Here is a 24,266-nt window from a genome sequence, read left to right on the forward strand (position 1 = left end):
AGGGATTATTCTTCCCTACTGACTTTTGAGCCTATCACGAAAGCATACCACTACAAGATATAGGCCTTATACTGACGTTAAAAGGGACGAAAATGTTTCCCCGTCATTGCAAAAAGCGTCGTTATTGGCGATGCCATAGAACAGTCCGTATCAGTGTCGGTATCAGCGTCGCCAATAACGACGCTAATACTTACGCTTTGCGACGCTAATAACGATGCCAATAACAACACGAGCATTAAATTTGCGATGCTAATAGCGACGGTAACAGGAAAAAGAAAAATTGTGGCAGAGTATACTGAAATCATAACACTAATACATGAAATAAATATATGATCGCATAATGAAAGCGACTGCTACAATCATGACAAGATATCACTACTACATAGAAAATGTCTACATAGATCATGCAGCCAAAAAAGAAATGTGTGTGAACTCCAGGGATCCAAGGGCAAGCTACATATCCTCACCATCCAAAAGATCGTCCCGCCGCAAAGGAGCATCGAACGAACTCTGCAAAAAAAGAAACAACACATCGGTCCACCATACAATAATGCATTCTAATTAAACATGGTAACTATGGACAAGAAAGATCAATGACTTACAGGGCCGTCGCGTCTATACAATCGGTCGATCAATGTAGTGAGACCCTGACTCTCTCCATATCGAGTCTCAAGGCCGATCGGATCAAGATTTGTAATGGAGTACTGCAAAGAAAACAAAATACTAATTGTTAGAAACATGATTGTCAGTACAAAGGATATTGCAAAAAAATAAACAAGTAAAATAAAAGAAAAACTTACAAAGTCCTCTAGATATATCATGTGGCCGCCACTCCCAAGATGATAGATCACTTCAACCTCTAGTCATGCCCTCGTTACCTCACGCTGCTGACTCCAACGTCCTGGAGAATCTGTAGCTTCCTCCCTCATTAGGCGCCAGTTGTCTGTGTCTAGCCACTCTGGCTTTGCAACCCCACTCTTGAGTGCCTTACGTGCGTCCGATCATGTGTGTGACATATATGCACGCATGCAGTCCATCATCCAACCCGTAGAAAATCTATCTGCTAAGGCTGGAATCGAAAAATCATCATGCAAGGATGCTACTATATAGTCCTTGCTCCCCTCCAGTATGTTCTTCCAATTATCTAAGACGTTGTGCCGAAAAACTTGTTGGCACAACTCTCTCATGTGAGCCATCACCCTCTTCCCCTCATCATTCATGATGATGGCTCATCGACAAGATAGGCATATTCCCCTGGGGTATACCTAAGATGGGTTCTCTCCCACCTGTGTCCACGCTCCTGGGCATATCCAGGAGACCCCTGTGCATCCGGTGTACAGATCGGGGTAATATATATCGGAGTGGCATCCATAGGGGTGCCACTTGTTGCAGACAGTTGAGCAAAAGCCGGAGTAACTGGAGTAGACATCCCCACAAGTGTGACAAATCCTGGAGGTGATGCAACTCTAGCAAAACGATGAGACGGAGACACAACGTCCGTGCCTTCAAAGCATCCACTTGAGCTTGAGCCACACTCCCTGGAACCGCCACGAGAGCAAGGAGTCACACCTCTATCCCGTGCCGACCGCGGGCTCACTGCCTCCATATCTCTACAGCATCCCCCTGACCCTGAAGCACTCCCTCTCTCTAGCCCAAGTCTAGAGCGTCAACCTCATTTGCTTGAAGCTGAAGCATCCGATCGCGCTGAAGTAGATCTAGTAGAGCGGCCTGAGGATGTCCGAGACAGTTCCCGGTCTGCCATGTCTCTGAATCTCGTGATCTGATCTGGAGACATGCGTGTGAAGATATCCTGTAACTCCTCATCACTCATCCCTCCACTCATCCTGAAAAATGTCACCTGCACAGATAAAAAATGATGTTAGTATAATCAATTTAAATCATACAAAGCACGATAATATAAATCCTTAAAAAATGATCTCACTTAAAATGCATATCTTATGTACCCTTATAAGCGATTAGTCAACGAATTAAGTAAGTGGATGCTCCAAATATGAAGTATCCTATGGTCCCATGTCAATCTCCTGACACAACTCCCATACACTTGAAGGTCGATAGACATGTCACCACAAAAGGATGACTCCACCTCGTTCTTAAAGAATTCTTAGACTCTTGTATTATTGGCTCCAAGCTTTTGGTGGCCTTCACCCCTTGCAATATCGACCCCTCTATTTGCATATTGTCCTTATCTATGCTCGGAACATCGCTTTGATCGTATACTATTGCACTTCGGGGAGCTGAAGGTATAACATACCACCATTGAGGTTGTCAGGGGTTTGGATAGAAGATTACTGTTCACAAACACGTACAAGAGAGTTTAAACTATTGTGTCATGTACCATATCGTAATACAGTTAATAAAAAATTGAGTTCATGCACCTGTTCACAATGGGCCGGCAACACAAAGGTGTCGCACAAATACTTCCTTTTTTTTTAGAATCTATTTCGAGAAATCCAAATGGACCTCGTCGAACTGTTGCTCTAGCTCCTTCAAGAACCACTTTGAACCACTATACATCGAATAGTATCATGGAGAAGCTACGGTAATCCACTGTAACTATACTTTGCAAGTTTCCAAAATACTCCATCTCATCTATAACCATGTTTGGATCCGTTGCTCGTCGCCGGATCTCCTGCTCGAACCTTGCCATGATACCACAGTCCATTGTGGAGCGCATTTTGTTAATACACTCCATGTGAAAATGCCGTCCCCGCGACCATGCTGCACTATATATTTTGTACTGTACATTGAAACACTCAAATTAGTTGTCACATATAAAATATAGATACGACAAATCCTAAAAACCTCATCACCTTTGGACTACATCCCCTTAGGAATTCCAACTTCTCCATTGAGACCTCTACCCCTTCGCGAGACGCTATGGTCAAAGCTCCATGCAACCATCACATTGACATGAACCGCGGCATCTCCTCCATGCCTTCGAGATATCGAATCGGTCGATGACGCGTACTACGTCGAAATTTAGATCGCACTTCCTCTCGATCTTACCTAGCGATCTGGTACTTGGCTAGCCATGTCTCCATAGAGGCATGGTGCAACATACAAAAGAGATTCACCTTCTCCTCCATTGCAATATCCATTCTTTTTTTAACCCCATTTTTAACCACCACATCTCCGGTCAGTCTATCATCGTCCTTGAGTGACCATAGCATTTTGTTGTCTAGATCCACCATTGGTAGCCATTATGAAATATGCACTAGCGCCTTAGATACCAACCAACCTTCAGCCATGCTACCTTTTGGCTGAGCTCGTTGTCACACAAAGCCTTTCAAGTTTTTCATGAAGCACTCCAAGAAGAAAATCCATAATGTATGGATAGGTCCAAGAATCTCCACTTCATCTACAAGATGCACAAGAAGGTGGATTTGTATCGTGAGCATGCTGGTAGGCATGTATTTCTCAAAGAGACAAACCGTCTCCACTGCTCCCCGCCTCGCAGATTCAATAGAGGACATCTTAATCTCCTTCTGTGAGATCCATTGCACTAAAGTCGACAACCTGTAAATGGCCCCACATATTTTTGGAGTAAGGCATCCTGCGATCACGATCGGTAGTACAAACTGCCACAAATGAGGAAGCATTATGAACAATGGATACAATCTAAATAGCAAAATGCGCATGCCAATTAAAATCTATTTGTAGTAAAAATTTGACATATCTTATGCCAGTCATGGGATTTTAGCCCGGATAATTGGTCGTCTTTAGAAAATGCAGACCTCAGAGAACGCATCATACCCGTCGGAGTGCGGGTAGATGTGACTACTTGCTTCACAATGCGCTCTTCTTTAGTGGATAAAACCCAAGGAGCGCGAGGTAGCTGCACGTGACCATCAGCACTCTATTGCAACCGAAGCGCCTCCATCTTGCCTACCTCCTTCTCAAATCCATTCGTGCCCCTATAGTGTCTCTCTTTCCTGTGATGTGGTCCCATAGCAAGCTGCCCACATTCTTGAAAATATGCATGGGATCCAACAAGTGGTTGACCTGTAAGTGGGTCCAATATGGCAACTTGCAGAAAACTGAGAACCGCCACATTTTGTTTGGATGTGACTCCGCATGGACCATTTTCAGCTTGTACCAGCTTTTGGCATTCATAAGTGTTGGAGGACGTCCAAGAAAACCTTCCCCGAGTTCATGACCCTCTGGCAAGAAAGTGGCGTGTCCTTGATATACCATCTTCTTCATGGTTCATGACCCTCAAGAGTCTAACTATGGCCCACACAATGGACATGCATGATAACCTGAGGTAACCAGACCTGCTTCAACACCACGACCCAGTGAATACAATCTTGAATGAGATAAAATATAGATATTACCAACGAGAACCGAAGCCTATTTACCTGAGCACTCTTTGAATCCTGGAAAGTCATGCATCATCCTTTCTTTGTAGAAAGCCATGGAGGGATATTATAGTTGACAAGGACTATAGGCTACACACTGTAAGAAGTTGAGCGCAGACTGAATGGGTTCATACCATCCATTGCAAGACCGAGCCGAAGGTTTCTTGGCTCTCGAGCAAAGCCTGGGAAGGTAGAGTCAATGTGGCTCCATGCGCGTGAATCCATTGATATTCGTTGAACTCCATCCGTGGACCTATTCTCCGCATGCCACGTTGTCAAGCTCGCCATGCTGAACGTAGGAAACATGTGGTTTATGTGGGGGATAAGCAGAAAGTGTCTGTTGAGGGATGGTTTGCCCTTGCAAGTCCCGTCGATACCTGTGAGCTCCATACTTTGGTCATGTCTCCATAGTCTCGTATTCTCCTTGAAATAGTATGCAATCGTTGATACATGCATGGATGTTGTTGTAGTCCATGCCAAGCTTTCATAAAACATGTCGTGTATCATCACGAGACTCCAACATGGTATTTGCAGGTGGTAACATATGATATTTGAGTAACCTGAAAAAAATCATAAAACACCTTGAAAAAGCACAAATGTTTTTAATAATAGGGCCAAAAAGAAATCAACGAAGCGTATGTACAAGGTACCTGAATAACTCGGTCATACTCACATCGCTTCACCCGTATTTTGCTTGCACACTTAAGAGTGCAAGTAGTGTCTTCATGTGAGATACTTGGCACCCATCATATAATGGTAGGATGCTTCCTCTATGAGCGAATCAGAAGTCTCGACATCCATGGGAATCAATGCATCGATCATTGCCTCCATCTCAGGCTCCAAGATTGTAGGTAGGTCTGGAAGGCTGCCTATCTCCTCTGGCATTGACGGTATAGATTGCACAGTGCCTTGCAAGTGGTGGATTGGCTCATGCACTCCATCCATCGCACGCCCACAAAATCTTCTAATTGGCTGCAAAGGGTGCACTCCTCCTTGGGACGAGACGTCACTTCCCTAGATAGAAAATTTGCATGTCAGACCCAATATTATTGTATTTGGTATTCAATTAGCTTGCAAGTACAATGCATGATTGATATTAACTTTTCTTACCATTTGCTGAAAATCTACAATCACCTGATCAATAATCTCAGATTGAAACTCATCGAATCGTCGTACGTGTTCTATAGACAATCGACGTTTTCGTCTAATTGCCAGCTTGCATTGAGAACAAGGACATGGGACATGCTGATTAAGATACGCCTCACGATTTTGAACAACAGGACCTTCATCATTTTCCATTTTGTCTACGTTACAACAAACAATTTGTTTTTGTTATCATTCTTTTTTTCTTTCTTAAAATTTTCTCCTCTCCTTCCATCTCTCTCTTTTTTTTCTTTCTTAAATTGTTATCATCTCCTTCCATCTCTCTCTTTTTTTTCTTTCTTAAATTGTTATCATCTCCTTCCATCTCTCTCTTTTTTTCTACGTTACGACTATGGCCATGACCACGACCACGACCACGACCACGACCACGACCACAACCACGACTATGACTACGACGGCCATGGCCACGACCACGACCACAACCACAACCACGACCACCACGACCATGACTACGACTATGACCACAACTATGACTATGACTACGACCATGACCACGACCATAACCATGACCACAACTACGACTATGACGACCACGACCACGACCACGACCATGACCACCACAACTACGACTACGACTACGACTACAACTACAACTACGACCATGACCATGACCACGACCATGACCATGATGACCACGACCACAACCACGACCACGACCATGATGACCACGACCACAACCACAACCATGACCATGACCATAACCCAACCATGACTATGACCATGACCAGGACCATGACCACGACCATGACCACCATGACCACCACAACCACAACCACAACTAGGACTACGATTATGACTATGACCACGACTACGACTATGACTATGACCACGACCACGACCACGACTACGACTACGACTACGACTACTTATATAGAGATGAAGAGAGAGACAAGAGTTAGGGAGAGAGTAAAGTTAGAGAAGAAGAGGAGAGAAGTGAGAGAGGTAGAAATAGAAAGAGAGATAGAGAGAGAAAAGAGATAGGGGGAGATAGAAGGATTTAGGGAGAGTATAGGAAGAGAGAAAGAGGGAAGATTGAGGGAGAGAGAAGGGTTGAGAGAAGAGAGATGAGAAAGAGAGAGAGATCTGACAAGAGCATTTGACACCCATAGTCAACACATCGTGGAAAACACAAGCACAAATTGACATTGAATTATGGCAAGAAAATCCACCAGAAAAAAATAGTTATAATACTCGAGGTAGGATTTCAAAGTCTTACTAATTTCAATCAGTCATGGATGCCATACTATGGGTAGGTTGCACTCACTAAGAATAGAATTTCTGATTCACCTCATCGTCTCTCCATCATCAATAGAATTCTCCTTTACCATTTACAACTCACCCACCTTCTCTCCACACTATTGCACACTACAATCTCTATGAGGGCATGAGATTGGGATCTCCACAGATTCCAAATCATGATCTCTAGCTTGATGGTTGCATATATACTACTACTACTCATGGAACAAACCTTAAAATAGTTATTATGCTCAAATATATGCTTGTTAGAGCATAAATTTGTTCCTAAGACTATTCTAAGGAAGAAATAGGGTTAATGATAAAAGAGTGTCCTACCTTGCAAGTGAATTTATATTATATTTTTTAATTGAAATTGATAGTTGAAGATGAGTTTCCTAAGAGATCTTGTGGTGATGTTGTTTTAGTTTTGCGAAGCATATGAATGATGCTGTTTTAGTTTTTTGTATTTGTCTTTTTAAGAAGAGATTGGTTTTTATGGAATATCCAAAGTTATTTTTGGATTTACGTTATGAAAAATGAATGTTTTTCTAACTGATAGTTTGATTGCCTTCATTATATACTTGCGTGGTGGAGGCTAGGACAAGCCCCATGTATGAGAGGTCTCTTTGTAGGAAGAACATTATGCTAGGAGGCGCAAGTGTGCTAGGGTTCTCTGCCTATATATCCCTTAAGTTTGTTGAGGATTGGCCTAACCCCTATGAGCCTAGGATGAGCTTATTGTAAGGTCTTATTTCCTTTTCTCTCTTTCTCTCCCTATCTCATTTCCTCTCCCTCCCTCATCCTCACCCTCTCTTTCTCTCTTTCCCTATTAGGTTTAATGATTTTTCTCTCTCCTCTCCCTCTCTCATTTTTTTCTCTCTTCTCTTCCTCTCTCATTTCCTTTTCTCTCTTTCTCTCCCTCTCTCATTTCCTCTCCCTCCCTCACCCTCATCCTCTCTTTCTCTCTTTCTTCCCTATTAGGTTTAATGATTTTTCTCTCTTTTTCTCTCTCCTCTCTCTCTCATTTCTTTTTCTCTCTCCTCTCTCTCTCATTTCTTTTCTCTCATTTCTTTTTCTCTCTCCTCTCTCTCTCTCATTTCTTTTTCTCTCTCCTCTCCCTCACCCTCACCCTATCTTTCTCTCTTTCCCTATTATGTTTAACATATTTTCTCTATTTTTCTCTCTCATTTTTTTCTCTCTCCTCTCCCTCTCTCATTTCCTTTTGCTCTCTTCCTCTCCCTCTCTCATTTCCCTATTATGTTTAATGTCTCCCTCCCTCTCCCTCTCCCTCTCTCATTTTCCTATTATGTTTAATGTCTCCCTATTATGTTTACTGTCTCCCTCTCCCTCTCTCATTTCCTCTCCCTCCCTCTCCCTCTCCCATTTCCTCCCCCTCTCCCTCTCCCTATCTTTCTCTCTCTCTCTCTCTCTCCCTCTCCCTCTCTCATTTTCTCCCTCTCCCATTTCCTCCCCCCTCTCTCTCTCCCTCTCTCTCATTTTCCTATTATGTTTAATGTCTCCCTCCCTCTTCCTCTCCCTCTCCCTCTCCCTCTCTCATTTCCCTATTATGTTTAATGCCTCCCTCCCCCTGTCCCTGTCCCTGTCCCTCTCTCATTTCCTCTCCCTCCCTCTCCCTCCCTTTCCCTCTCCCTCTCCCTCTCCCTCCCCCTCTCTTTCTCTCTCCCTCCCTCTCCCTTTCCCATTTCCTCCCCCTCTCCCTCTCCCTCTCCCTCTCCCTCTCCCTCTCCCTCTCTTTCTCTTTCTCTCTCTCTCCCTCCCTCTCCCTCTCTCATTTTTCTATTATGTTTAATGTCTCCCTCCCTCTTCCTCTCCCTCTCCCTCTCCCTCTCCCTCTCCCTCTCCCTCTCCCTCTCTCATTTCCCTATTATGTTTAATGCCTCCCTCCCCCTGTCCCTGTCCCTGTCCCTCTCTCATTTCCTCTCCCTCTCCCTCTCCCTCTCCCTCTCCCTCTCCCTCCCCCTCTCTTTCTCTCTCCCTCCCTCTCCCTTTCCCATTTCCTCCCCCTCCCCCTCCCCCTCCCCCTCCCCCTCTCCCTCTCCCTCTCCCTCTCTTTCTCTTTCTCTCTCTCTCCCTCCCTCTCCCTCTCTCAATATACACAAATTATACAAAAAAAAAGTAAAAGAGAGAGAGAGAGAGAGAGAGAGAGAGAGAATGCACTCTCCCTCTCTCATTTCCTCCCCCTCTCCCTCTCCCTCCCTCTCCCTCTCCCTCTCCCTCTCTTTCTCTCTCATTTCCTCTCCCTCTCTCAATATATACAAATTATACAAAAAACAAGTAAAAGAGAGAGAGAATGCACTCTTCCTCCCTCTCCCTCTCCCTCTCCCTCTCCCTCTCTTTCTCTCTCTCTTCCTCCCTCTTCCTCCCTCTCCCTCTCTCATTTCCTCCCCCTCCCTCTCCCTCTCCCTCTCTCATTTTCTCTCCCTCTCTCAATATACACAAAGTACACAAAAAACAAGTAAAAGAGAGAGAGAATGCACTCACCGTAAAGACTCAAAGAAGGGTTTGGCGGCTTCTCTTTGCGAGATGGCAGCTCCTCTTCACCCTTCGTACACCTCCTCTTCTTCGCAAGAATGGCGGCGACGGTGGTGGCGGTGGCGGTGAGAAGTCTTCTTTCTCTCTTTATCCCTCCCAGCAAGACGGTCACTCTCTCTCTTGCTCTCCCTCTCGCTCTCTTTCATGAATGCGTGAAATGTAATGCACTCAAGTTTTGGCCCGCGATTTTTTGCTTTGGGTACAGTCGCTATTTGCGCCACTATTAGTGTTTCATTTGCGAATAGCAACACAAATAGCGATGTTACTATTTGTCGTCGCTAATCAGCATCACTATGGCTTGATATCCTTGTAGTGTGCCTTGCAACTTTTGTAGCTACTTCACTCCCTTTGATTCCAAACAATCCAGCCCTATGTGATGAGTTTCTTGCATCATACGGTAAGAAATCTGGCTTGGTTCATCTCAAATGACGAGATTCTCAAGTTGTTATAGAAGCATACCAAAGAGGTCATTGATGACAAAAAGGTGATTAACACTTCAGGAGTGTCTTTTTCAATGATCACTGATCCTCTCTGGAAGCTAGTCTGCCAATTTCTCCAAGACAGGTTCATGCCTGCCAAGACACCATCTCATTATTTGTCCAATGAGCTCTTCAGAGTTTCTAGGATGGTGTTAAAAGGGGTTGCCATTGACTGGAGTACTTACCTACTTACGAAGATGGACCAACATTCTGTCAAAGTGACCAAAGGGAATGTTACCAATGTAACCTAAGGTTCATATTTATCTACTTTCTTGACATACTCAGACCTTAAGAAGGGTGTGCTTCCTCCTCCTCCATGTGATCCAATTCCTCCCCCTCCACCTTCAGAGAATTTAGAACCCATTGACATAGAAGATCTTGATTCCCCTCCTCCATTGGTCATTCAACGGAAGCGCTTGAAGCGTGTGGAAGATAAAACTCCCCCAGTCATTCCTTCAGTAATAATTCCTGCTACTTCTGGAAGTGAACTCCTTGCCTACCTCACATGCAACAAATTATTCAGGGCACATCAAGAGGGTTCTTTGGAAATATCAGTTCCTTCGATGAATAGTTTAGTGACAGGAGATGCCATTCTTTCCTTTGTAACGACATTTTGAGTTCTATTGAACTCTCGGTGACAGCTTGTGTTCAACAGTTATATGCTTCTTTCCTATGAAGAATTGATGTAATCCAAAGACCAGATGCATAAGGCAACCACAGAGTTAGCCTGTGCTAAATACACTCTTGTTGATCTGTTTAAGCAAATGGAGCAGCAGATCCAAATGATTGAGATCCAGAGAGAAGAAATATCTTCTTTGAAGATTCAGTTAGCAGAAGCTTAGTCAAAGGTCAGTAGAGTTTCGGAAGAGAAAGAGAAAATGTCTAAAGAAGCTCAAGAGTTTAAGACTCTTTTAGATACGAACCTCTCAGCTTTGCAGACTGCTCATCATACATTAGAATCCCAAGCTTCCCAGATTAAGCAGTTGCAGGACCAAATGGCGCAGTCACGGTCCATTCCTCCAAGCCCCAGTGTTCCTATGATTCCTTCTATGTCTCAGCAGGACTTGGTAGTTCTCCAGAGACAGGCCACATTATATCTGTTGTTTCAAGATAAAGTGGAAAGAATGCAGTCCTAGATGGATTTATTATGGTCTACATTTGAGTAATTTCAGGAGTATGTTCCTTCGGACCATTCCTTTTTTATTCACTATCAGCTGCAGAAGTTGGCCTTCTATATTAAGCTTTCAACAATGGATCTCCATCTTCCAGAGGATGGTTGGAGTGGGGCTTGGTCTTCTGATTTGCTGATAGAAGTTGTCTGTACGGTCTTTGAAGATTTCGTTACAACGGACACCATGTTGCTGTCTTATATGTATCTACGAGGTGATCTGTTAATTTCAGATGATGTAGATATGGCTTGGTATGTGGGCGATGTTGTCTTACAAGCTGCCTTATATATCAATCATTTGGAGTTGAGGATAGATGACATGTTCCAGTGCTATTCTTCTAAAGTGGGTACTTGCCCTAACACTTCATGGCATTCATGAATTACATTCTTTCTTAGGTTTTGCCAGCTTTTACAGAAAATTTGTGAGAAATTTTTCATTGCTTATATTACCTTTGACAAAATTATTAAAGAAAGGTATTTTGTATCATTGGTCTGAAAATCAGCAAAAGTCCTTTGATTTACTAAAACATGCTTTACCTCATACTCTTGTATTACAACTTCCTGACTTTACTAGACCATTTTTCCTAGTAGTCACTGATGCTAGTGGATTTGGAATAGGAGCTATCCTTATGTAAGATTTCCATCCCATAGCTTACTCCAACTACAAACTTAAACCCTCAAAACTCAAGTATTCTACCTATGATAAGGAATTGCTAGCTGTAGTACAAGCTTTACGTCAATGGAAACACTATTTAATGGGATCTGAATTCATGATCAAAACAAACCAACAAATCAGGCACAAATATTTGACCGACACATTAAATGGGCTGCTTTTATTCAAATTTTTCATCCACTTATCCAATATCAACCCGAAAAAGAAAATGTTGTTATCGATGCCTTAAGTAGAAGACCAACTATTCATAATATCTATGTGATATCTTTTGATTCTCTTATCCCTATGAAAGATACCTATAACCAAGATCCTAGTTTTCAAGCTGCTTGGAATAAATTAATTACCAATAACTGGATTCCAATTGATTCATTGTCTTATGCTGATGGATTTATGTTTTATGAGAAAAGGTTATGTGTAGCTGTTCCATTCAGATCCTTTATATTGGTCCTTTGTGTTGCACGAAATTCATTGTCCCCCATATCAAGGCCATCGAGGTATTATTTCTACTTTACGTACTTTGATTGAGGATTTTTATTGGCCATAGATGGAATCCGATGTTTCTAACTTTGTATCTGAATGTTTAATTTGTCAAAGAGTTAAGCAACACCATGGTAAGTAGTATGGTTTGTTAATGCATTTACCAATCCCTAAAAGACCATGGGAGCATATTTCAATGGATTTTATTACTGGTCTACCTAACACTCAAGCTAATCACGATATGATATGGACTATTGTAGATCGATTTAGCAAACATGCATATTTCATTCCATGTAAGAAAATATTAATTGCATCTCAAGCTACTCAATTGTTTCTGAAAATTGTTTTCATTAACCATGGTTTACCAAAAGTTATTATTTCTGATCGAGATTCTAGATTCTGCAATAATTTTTGGACTACTTTGTTTGTTAACTTAGAAACAAAGATTGATTTTTCATTTGTATTTCATTCTGAAACAAATGGGCAAACAAAAGCTACAAACAACAAAATCTTAGATCTTTCACATGCATACACAATTTCAAACCCATAAACGTGGGATACACACTTACATTTACTTCAATTTGCATATAATAACACACCACATACAGCTAACAAAAAGCACCTTTTGAAATAATTTATGGATATAGATTGCCTACACCTCTTACTTCATTGTCAAACAAAGTTAAAGCTACTAATGATATTACCCACATGCATGCTACTATTTTCAATGAAGTTAAAGATCTGATTGCCAAAGCCCAGCAATCATATACTAAATAAGCAAACTAGAAAAGAAAAGCTATGAATTTCACAATTGATGATTATGTCTCGTTACGAATTGAAAAGCAAAGACTATAAAGTATTGAGAAACACCTTGTTGTAAAGTTACCTCCTAGATTTTATGGACCTTTCAAAATCATTCACAAAATCAATTATAATGCTTTTAAACTAGAACTACCCCAACACTAGAAAATCCACAACACTTTTCATTTTAGTTTGTTACGACCTTTCAAAGGCCAATTACCTATCCATCCTGTCTATGAAAATTCTCCTTTGTTAGAAGAAGAAACTAAAATCTCATTTGTTAGAAGAAGAAACTGAAATGCTTGAATCTGAAACTATTTTAGATACCGACTTTATGACCACTAGCACCGGTCGTAGATATTTTAGATATTTGGTGAAATTTAAAAATCTTTCTGTTCAAGAGGCCCAATGGATGCACACTCGTGACCTAAGTTCTTATCATTCACTACTCGCTCCATATTGAGCTAATAGCAATTGAGGACAATTGCTATCCCACCCCAGGGTATGATGCCAAAAGACATATTCCACAGTGGATTTCCTGAGGTTTTGCGGTGGATTTCGTAAAATTATATTTATTGTTGGAGCTCATACATAAGATGGATTCCTTGTGTTAAAAGTCGACGGGGATGCCTGTCCTTTTTGGGTGTCTCGTTAATTTAATGTGCAAGTGGGTGATTCCATAGCGGATGATTCTACAAAATACGTATTTAAATTAATGGATGTTTATGAGTTTAGAGTGCGCACTCGTAATAAATTAAGGTTAGGACTGAGTTCTAACCTATTTATTAATTTTGCAGCTGAAGACTGCTAGGTATTCATTTTTGTCAGTTTAATTTTATTATTTTCTAACAATTGTGAATGCTTCAGTTGATGTGTAGAGCAGGTGGCAGTGGCATTGGGAAGCACTGGTGGGCGATAGTGTGTATTCAAGTTATTTAGAAGAAATTATCACTTTTGATGGGCGCACATCTTAGGCGTGGCACCAATATTTATTTTGACGCGCTTATTTATTAAAGCGCTTGGCATATATTTATTATTTTGTATGTGCATGGGTGCACGATTTAAATATTTGTTATTAGACATCGTATTTGGGCACAACCCAACTCTTTGGGTGCCCAACCACTTTATTCTTTATTTGGACAAAAGCAAACACAAAAGCTAAAGCATGCTAATTGTAAATTTGGGCTATTTTTCAGCTTGGAGATGAATAATATATAAAATACATGCTTTGTGGAGTGCTCACATAAGGCATGGGGGGAGATTGTACCCAATTAGTCTTCTTGCTTCATGTCGTGTAAAATTTCTCTCTTAGTTTTTGAGCAAAAAGTAGAGTTCTTTGTTCTCGATTTTGCGCACCAAAATACTCATAAAATCCATTAATCATCATTTGAACCTCTCACATAGAAAGAAAATAGAACAAAATAGAAGCTTAAAAAAAGAACTAATCAAAACCTATGAGGCACTCAACAAAACCTTTCAACACATCAAATATTTACTGAAAAACATCATGAGATTCTCAAACCTATTCAAACTTATCTAGAAATCCCTCAAACACTTCTAAAACAATCAATCATCATTCATATCATACAAAAAGCATCCAAAAATCCAACAAAAAATAACCAAAAACACAATCATATCAACCCTCAAGAGCTCCTAGTGCAAGTTGTAATTGTCATCTCCCTGTCTCATCAACATGGTTAGTGCTTTCTTCCTATCATGCATATCGTTCCATCCCTAAAAATATGAGCACTCACTAATATCCATGACATTTTCCCCTTCAAAATTTTCAAGAAAGAAGTCTCATAATTTTTCTTAGAGTCCATAATTGTGATGACCAATGTATCTGTGAAGTTCATGTTTTCAACCTACAAGAAACCTCTTCTCCCCTATCCTCTTCACATGGCAATTTGAACCAACCATGTTATTACTTCATGTCTTGCCACTATTGTAGAGGACTCTTAGCTCCTCCTGTTGAATTCCTTTTTCTAAATTCCATAGCTCCAAAATTGATGACTTGTGTTTCTCTTCCAATTATAGTCCGAATAGGCCCTCAAAATACCCTCGGCTTCTCTATGAACTATCAACTTCAAAACAACTTGAATTGCCATGTTATTGTGTGAAAGTAGCTGCCAAAAATATAGTTGATAATGATGTCATGATGGAACCCCATGAGAAACACCAAGAAAACAAGGAATCTATTGTAAGAAATTCTATCATGTATCATAAACAAGCATGTTCTTCATAATTTATGTGACCACAACAAGGAAAAGAATACTAATATTCTCAAATCTTCATGCAGCTTTATAGAACAATTCTGCCACAAATTTATCACAACCAAACTTCAACACCTTCTTCATACTCTTCATATAACTCATGAAGAGACCACAAAAACACAAGAGAATATACTACTTTGAATGGAAATAATCACATAGCATTCTTCTTCAATAGTTTCATAGTCTTCATAATCTCTCACTCATAGATACATTGTTTTGTATAGATTTGGATATCTCTCACACACACTCTCTCTCACATGCTCTCTCTCAATAGTAAAATGGAATAATAAATAATAATCATCCATAACCCCTCTCTGGTCATGGATAACCCTCCCAAGAGGTATGTCTGATATGAAAGGTCACCAAAGCCACCACACTGTCCCTTCGTAGATCAATAGTGTCCCTATCACTTCAGTCTTTGCTTGACTCTTCAACAAGTACTTCCACTTCTTTGAGCTATTTTGAACTTGTACTCATCTCTTTTCAAGGTTGAACTTCCCCAAGCTACACATTCATCCCATATAACAATTACAGAGGCATACAAAACATAACTGAATAAAGATAGAGGCTCTACAAAAGCTCAACAAAGGGTCTACAATAAAATACAAAATGTCATCAGAAAGCATTTAGCTCAACTAAAACCATTCAAAACCATCAAGAATCATTCAGTAAGCTTCTAAACACTCTCAAACTCCATCAATCAGCATTCCATCCTCTCATATAGAAGAAAATAAAACAAAATATAAGCTCAACAAACTCAATCATAACCAATTAGTCACTATTAGAAATCAATAGATTATGACAGAAGATCATATATCCACTGAAAAAAATCACGAGCTTCTCAAGATTCATCATCCTTATCCAAAAAACTCCCAAAACAACTAATCATCATACAAAATCAATAAAAAATCAATCGCTCAGTCCCCAAAAATGACAAAAATGAGTCAAAAAATCAAGTCATTTCAACCATCAACATATTTTGACACTTAATCAGGGAGCATCCTCGTGACCTAGTAAAAAGAATAGAAGTTCAAAATATAGCTCTGCTTGATCTTCCACAATATCTTCAAGAAACACCATCCAAGCACAATCCAAACTCATAACTTGTATCTAATAAAGAATACAATCAAAGGAAACCACCTTTATCCATTAACATAACTTAGAAATAGAAAAATATGATGAAATTGTACTGGATATAAGAGATTTTGCATCTATTGCATCTTGAGATATCCATCTAGTATCATCACCATGAATCTTCAAAAAGATAGATGCTTGAACAAGGTTGAATCCTTATTCACCTTGACCTCATTATAGAACAAAATAACCATCACACACACATACACTTAAAACACAAAACAACCATCTAAATGGCACCTCCAAAAGAGAGATATCATTATGAATAATAAAAAATATATTTATTGGTATTAAGGAAGATGATCTGTCTTAAAAGCTTGGTGATTTTGGAAACGACTCATAGATAGAGATTCATCCACAAAAGTCTTAGGAGGATTTTTGAAAAATTGTAAGAAGCTCATCCTCTTTACCAATACAATATATTTGCTAGGTAAACAAAGGGCATGAAAGTACAATATATCTAGTTGTTGGAGATCAATAGTTACATTCACATTCATGCATAGTTTCGAGATTGACTTTTGATCATTATGTGAATGATTATGCATATACGCCAAATACCAAGCAAAGTGAGCAGTCAATCTCACTAAAGGATCTGAAGACCAATAATACTATTGAGGAAAATACATATAATTCTGAAAATCTTAGCTAGCAATCGTCCACTCCCCTAGAATCAGTGGCCAATTGATTTGAGGTCTTGGAAGAGAATCTACTAAACTCCATCCCCATCATCTAGGAATATTCTAATCAAATATTGTATAACCATTAACCAATTGAGGGGGATGAGGGATAGAAGTGGTGGGAGAGGGAAGAGGAACAAGTAAGAGAGGATGAAGGGATATGTAAGAAAAATCATAAAATGAAGAATAAGCTAAAGAGAGATTAGCGAAGAATTTAGGGGAATCAGTTAAAAAGGGTGCTAACAAGTATGTTCGAAAAGTGGAAAGAATAGTTGTGGATGAGGAAGGACAAGAAGGAGCAGGGGAAAAAACAAGATCCTCAATAAAAGAACATTGAGTGAAAATGGGGATTTGAGGAGCACCTTGGGGTTGAAATAGAAGAAGTAAAATAATCTATGGATTAGATTGATAAATGAAAATATAGGTTTCATATCTTTGGGCCATCTATTGATAATAAGATAAACAAGGCACTGATGGATCTAAGACAAATCTGTGATGATAGGCATCAAAGAAAGATGAATCAAAAGGAGGTTGTTTGGAAAGGTGGACTAAGAAATCCGTTAACCCTCAAACGAACAAGGTGAAAAAGGTGGAAAATCTAAAACATAAGACAAGGCCAAGGCAAAAGTGAAACAGAAGATGAAGGCAGACCAAGAAGAATCTGGAAATACAAGTGTAAAAAAGCTCCTAAATCAAGGAAAAAGGTGCACGAGAAAAAGTGTGGGTCTATATTTTCGTAAAAAAGTGCAAGGTGCACCATGATTTATTTTAAGAATGTGGGGATCTCATCCATGTAATTTGTAAAGGTAGATGGGCAGTAGGAAGGAAGCTAAGAAGATAGGAGGACAATGGGAAAAAGGGCAGACCACGTAAAAGGAGATAATGGGTAAAAGGGCAGTAGGAAGGAAGCTAGGAAGGTAGGAGGACAATGGGAAAAATGGCGGGCCATGTAAAAAAGGGGATAAGGGGATGACTACCCAAAAAGGAATTTAGGGTTTTGTATGTAAAGTTGAAAAGTGAATGAGAAGCTCATTCTTATGTGTGGCCAAAAGTGGCTCTCCTCCTCCTCTTCTTCTTGTTCTTGTTCTTGTTCTTGTTCTTGTTCTTATTCTTGCTTGCTTGCTTGCTTGAACTTGTGCTTGAGAGAGGGAGTGTGAGAGTGTGAGGGAGTGAGTGTGTGAGGGTGAGGGACTCTGGTGGAGAAGCTCTCCATCTTCTCCTCTATTCTTGTCTTGTCTTGTCTTCTCTTCTCTTCTCAACTCTTTTCTTATCTTCTATTCTCTTCTCTTGCTTGCGGAAATGGAGCTTGGAGTGTGGAGCTTGAGGATGGAGCTTTCTTGAAGCTTGCACTTGGTTCATGGAGCTACTGGAGTGCTCAGGAGAGGAGGAAACTCGATTGGGCATGGAGGTAAGCTCACCATACTCGTAGGGATGGATGGCACATCGGCTATGTGAGAGGTAGCCATTAGTGCTCGTCTTGGAACACTTGAAACAATAAGCGGTCCGTGGTCTTGGTGGTTAATCGTCTCCACATTTTGGTTCCCTTGCTGGGACCAACGGATTCAAGCCTTGAGTGCTTACGTGCTTCAAATCAAGCATTGAAGTAGGGTTTTCCCCGAACTTGTGCTTGAGGAAAATAGGTAGGAAATGAGGGAGTTTAAAGAGGTATTTGATCTCCTTAGCAAGTAGGTTTTTGGTTTTTTGGATTTGAAAAAGTAGGCTAGAGTAGTGTAAGTATTTTCTTCATGATTTGTGTTTACATTTATAGGATAGGAGCAAAACAATGTGAGCACACATCAGGGTTTCTACTATTGTATAATAGTCTGAAACAGGGAAAAAAAGGGCAAAAAATGAAATTTTGGGTTAAATGTTTGTGAGAGAAGCAAGACTAAGGTGAGTGCAAACCTGAGCAAGGCAATAAGAGGCCAGGAGTGGCAAGGAAGACCTTATTCTGTATCTGAAAGGTTAAGGAGAGCTTGAGAGAGAGAGATTGCAGGTCCAAGTCTACACCAAGTTGATTGGAGCATCTCGGGACTCCTAGTGAGATTTAGGTGTACGGAATGCCCTTAGCCTACATCCCTCTTTGATTTCTCAAATTTTTAGTAGCCACTAGCGACATCTATCCTAGATTTTTTGGGCAAATAAGTGATCGATGCGCATTCCGACCGAAAGAATTGGATGCCCTCCCAGAGTGTCCAACTCCCAAAGTCGAACCGAGCGATCTATCTAATTCCTAGAGTCGGACAAAGTGACCTGTCCAATTCCCATTGTCAGACCGCTCAAATAGCTAGTCCGATCAAACATCCTATTTTATTTTCAAAATCAAAAAATCCAAAATTAGACATACCACCCGTCCGAGGCAGACGCTCGATCCATCCAATCGCGATGCTCAAGTCACAAAATCGGACAACCAGCCTTGTCCGATCAGACATACATGTTTTGATTTTCAAAATTAAACACTCCAAAATCGAACACTTGTCTTATTGGACATCCGATTCTCAATATCAGACGTAGGAAAATCAAACATACGAAAACCAGTCCAACCATCTGATCGGATATCCAATTGTCCAGTCGAACACACACACAATCGGATCACTTTATAGTTGGACCAATTATAGGACTCTGCCCTATCTACCAATCAGACCACTCCTCGGAGTCCGACTAGACCAATCGGACCATCCGACTCTATCGAACCACCCAGAATCGGACAGTTTGACTATGGGAATCTAACCAACAAACCAAAACAAGAAAATATAGATGTAGAGACCATACAAAGTTGAAAGCACATTATAGATCTATCACTAGGCTGAAATCTGGAGCCAGTAGTTCAAAACTTGGCTACGAATGGTCCTTCAAATATCACGCATAGTGTTTAGCATAACGGTCCTATGGGCTAGGGGGACTACTCCCCCCCTCGCAAAGGGTGCTCAACCCCCTCTGTACCTCCCCCAATTAGGCTGGAGAGAAAATGCACGCCGCGATAGGTCCTCCTGATGGGATCCTAGTGCATTAATGGCTCTACACAAGCATAGATTCTCACTTGCAAAAGAACCAAAAGCCCATACCCAAACAAAGACAAATAGAGACCCTAGAACCTCAATGGGCCGATCCAACCAACAAGGGAAAAATGGTCACACCACAAAAACATGTATAGGTTGCATTCAGACTGCATCTAGTCAGAGCGAAACGGAACAACATCAAGCTACAGCTACGAGGATGACTAGACATGACAGTCCTAACAATGGATGCACCTTGAATGACACTGCATAGACAACCCAAGATATCAGTGGAGAATCCACATTAGGTTGTGCAGTTGGGAACTCGGGGGCATTTATCAGATGGCTTAAATTTATAAGCCAAGACCCGAAAGATGAAGATATAGTACTGCCTCCTTATCTTAGGGTCAAACTCACCGCAAAAAGGGAACACCGTGTTGATGCTCTCATCGATGAAGAGGCTGATTTCAATATCTTGACCTATGAGGTATGGACTGAGAGCGGAGTTTTGAGCCCGAAATGTGCCTAAAATTTGCCAAAAAATCTGAAATTTAGGGGAAAAATATTCAACGTCGAAGGCGGCGGCTCTAGCTTGGATGACTTTAAGCACCAAGTGAAATACGACTCTTAAAAGGCGCCCGAGAAACACTTGTTGATTTTTGATAAATTTTCAGACTATCATGCAGGCTGTCAGGAGTTGCCAGCCAATGCAGGATGTTAAGCCGGACGCCCAAGATTTTTCAGAGCTCGCTTTGGAGCCCAGACGGGGAAATGGCCAAGGAACCAGTCAAGATGCGAAGAGGTGGACAAAACTTGGGCAAATGGTCATGACCTTTGGGGCCTTGGGTAACTTTTAATGTAGCATGAAATCATAGACAATATCAAGATGAAAAAAAATATGAAGAGGAGGTGCCATCAGACGCCGAAATTTGCGCTCAATGGGTGGATGATCCATCATGCTACGTGTGAGCAATCCCCCAAGTGATCATGGGGCTTGACTACCTTCTCCCTGCTGATCATATCGCCGCCTCTCGCTCGCGAAATGATGGCCTAGATGAAGATTTCTAATTTTAGTCTTTCATTCTCCTCCCCCTCTCTCCCTTAAGGGGCTGTTCTTGTGTGGAAGAAGACAATGAAGAATGGTGGAGGAAAGCCTGTCCGGATGAGACCGGATTGCTTCCCGGTGGATGAAGACATGAAGAGTGTTGTTCTTGAAGATGCTGAGCATTAAATGCATGCTGGAAATCAGTCCTGTAATCATAACCAAGAAACCGAGACCTGAAAATAAGCGATAATGCTATTTTTACAAAGAAAAATGATCTTTTTATGCTATTTGCTTTATGAAACCGTAATCATATGGGATGAAAGTTCTTTATGATATTTTTTGCCATGAGTTTCAACTCTTTGCAACCTGAAAATCAGAAAATATAAGGCTACATGGCCGGAATTAGTGTCAAAATACATGAAAAACACGCGTTTTAAGGGTAAAATTGGGATTTTTGCTATATAAATGAGAAATATGATATGTCACACCAACAAAATTTGAGTTTTTGCTGTCAATGAACCTAAGGGCCACAGCCCACAATCAACTTGCATTTTCAGTCATTATTTATTAAAGAAAAATATGGAAAAATGCCCAAAAAATGGGAAAAATGGGTTTAAAATTAGGGAAAAATAGAAAACGGGCTGAGAAAAATAAAGAAAAATTGTATCTATGTTTGTGCAATGTATAACAATGGCAAAGGATGAGGTTGGCCTCAGTTTGTCCTCGTTTCTATGTTTTGTGAGTATTTATCGTTCTTTTAGAAAAGGGAAATGCATAGGAACTGTATCTAACTGATTAATGATCAAAATGTTAAGAGTTGGGTGAAGAGGGGCTAAAACACTGAAAGATAAAGAAAAGATTTGATTTATGCATTGCACTTGGCATATAGGAAATGGTTTAAATAAAGAGGATGGTAGCATGAGCATATGGCTCGGTGCCTCCTTTCAACGCAACACGCGCTAGTCAAATTCATGGAAAGAATGCTTTATGCACCATGCACGATGCTAATATTTATTTTGTCTAAGCACATAGTCATATATAATTTGCATTAAGCATAATAATTAAAAGGTATCAGAAAAACCTCTTGGATGCATGGCACCTGTTTTCCTTAGGTTGTGACCAACGATGTGCGTGAGAGGATGTCCTAAGCTGTAGTTTAGTCATTGGGTCCTAAGGGGGAAAGTGTAATGAGGAATGGTACATCCTGGAATGTGAAATATTAGTACCTTGAGAGGAGTATGTGTGGAAATGTTCTATATGTCTAGCAGTGCATCAAAGGGCCAATCCCTGCGATATAGGAGAGCTGCAATGGGGCTCCGACTATTAGTCGGTGAAGTTGCCTCCATATGTGTGTGATCATGGCATTTCCAATGTGTATGGGGTCTCCCTCTGAGGAGTTTAAGGGAAACGTTGGACTATAAACTATAAATGCATAAATTAAGCTTTAGGGCAGTTTGTCCTTTAGCATTAGATTGACGCTCCTGGTCCGCGAGGCCGTGAAGGTGTTTGTGTGTCATGAGCATGAGGTCCGGCTAGTGCTATAGCTAGTGCTGGCCCATTTTAGGTCCCATCAGTGGTGCATCTGCCAGGAGCTACCAATAAGTGGTGGTTCGCGAATCTAGGGTTTCTAGGGACCAAAAGAAAGTTGGTTTATGTCCTCTGACAAGGACCGTCAAGCCGAAATCCAAAAAGCAGAACGTGCTGAGAGGGCTAAATGGCGGTTAGAAATTGTAAGCCATTATTCTCCTCAAAGGAGTAGCCCGGTATGTATAAGGGGCAGTGGTCTTAGTCACCCAACTACTCCACATAGTCCGTTAGGTGTAGGAGGAAGCGTAAGTTCTTCCTCTCCTCCACCAAGTCTACCCACTTCAAGTGGAGGGGTGAATTCACCCGTTCAAGATCCTATTGTTGCCATGGCACAACCCATTGCAATTCCTGTAGGGACGCCGGATTTGCCAGCTTTAGGAGTTCCCTTGCCCATTTTTAATGGGTTAGCTGAAGAGGATGTGGAATTTCCCATTTGTGAGTTCCAATGATTGATGTTCAATTATCACATCCAAGATGAGGGACATCTCATGATGTTCTTTAATATGACGTTAAAAGGAAGGGCTGCGGTATGGTATCACAACATAGAGTCTGGGACCATAACCACAATTGATCAATTCTATGCAGCTTTTTGAGGAGAGTATGCCCCTGAAAGAGATGGCCAATAATGGTTGCGGGTCTTGAATGTAACGCGCCAAGACCCTCATGAGAATGTGAAAGCTTATGCCAAGAAGCTGAAGGAAGTATTCCGTAAGCTACAAACTTACATTCCCATTCTGCCGGCTGCCCAATTGCAATACATCTTGCATGGGTTGGATTTCAATATCCAAGTATAATTGAGCAGTGTGGCCTTGGCAGATATAGACACACTATTACGCGGGCAGAGGGAGTAGAAGCACGATTACAAATGGCCTACTCCTCTCGAATAAATGTTAATGCAGGTTTAGTACCTGGAGACAATCTACCATTGATGAATGGAAGTCAAGGGATGCCTATGACTAACCCTAATGGGAGAGGAAGCATGGTTCAGAATTTACCTTTGCTGCCAACTCCTCCCAGTGTGACTATGCCTATGGCAAGTCAGTTGGCTCCACCAAATGTTGGAGGCCAAGTTTCGAATTCTAATGTTGTTCCTGTGAGTCAACAACCAATGCCAAATCAGATTGTTAGGCCAATGGAACGATGGGTCGACGATCGAGGCTATGATTTGAGTGCATCTAATGTCCTTGGCGAAGTTAAGGATATGATGAAGCACTATACCGACATGATTTCCGAACAATATCAACAAATAGCTGTCGATGTTAATTTCTTGAAGAAGCAGCAGAATCTGATAGGGAGTTGATGCCCTGAAGAGGGTGGACCCTCAAGATTCAGTTGTAAGTGGTGTGGTGGACATCAATTCCCTACAAACAGTCCAAATGTTAAATGCGATATTTGTGGGAAGTCAGGCCATTTAGCTGCTACCTGTTGGAGTAAGATTAGTTCTCTCCAACAAGGAAGTAAACAGCCAGGCCCTGTGAATCATAGAGTGCAAGGAAATAACTTGCAGCAGAATGAAATACCAAGACAAATATTGCAGAGGGGAAAGACCACCATAGAAGAATTGCCACAAGGCAATGGAGTCAGCCTTATTGAGGCTGTACGAGTCAATGATGCTGAAACCTCT

Source organism: Lygodium microphyllum, chromosome 18, assembly GCF_053477565.2.
Source record: "Lygodium microphyllum isolate KBCC chromosome 18, Lygodium_microphyllum_v1.1.10, whole genome shotgun sequence".
In the NCBI taxonomy this organism is placed as follows: Eukaryota; Viridiplantae; Streptophyta; class Polypodiopsida; order Schizaeales; family Lygodiaceae; genus Lygodium; species Lygodium microphyllum.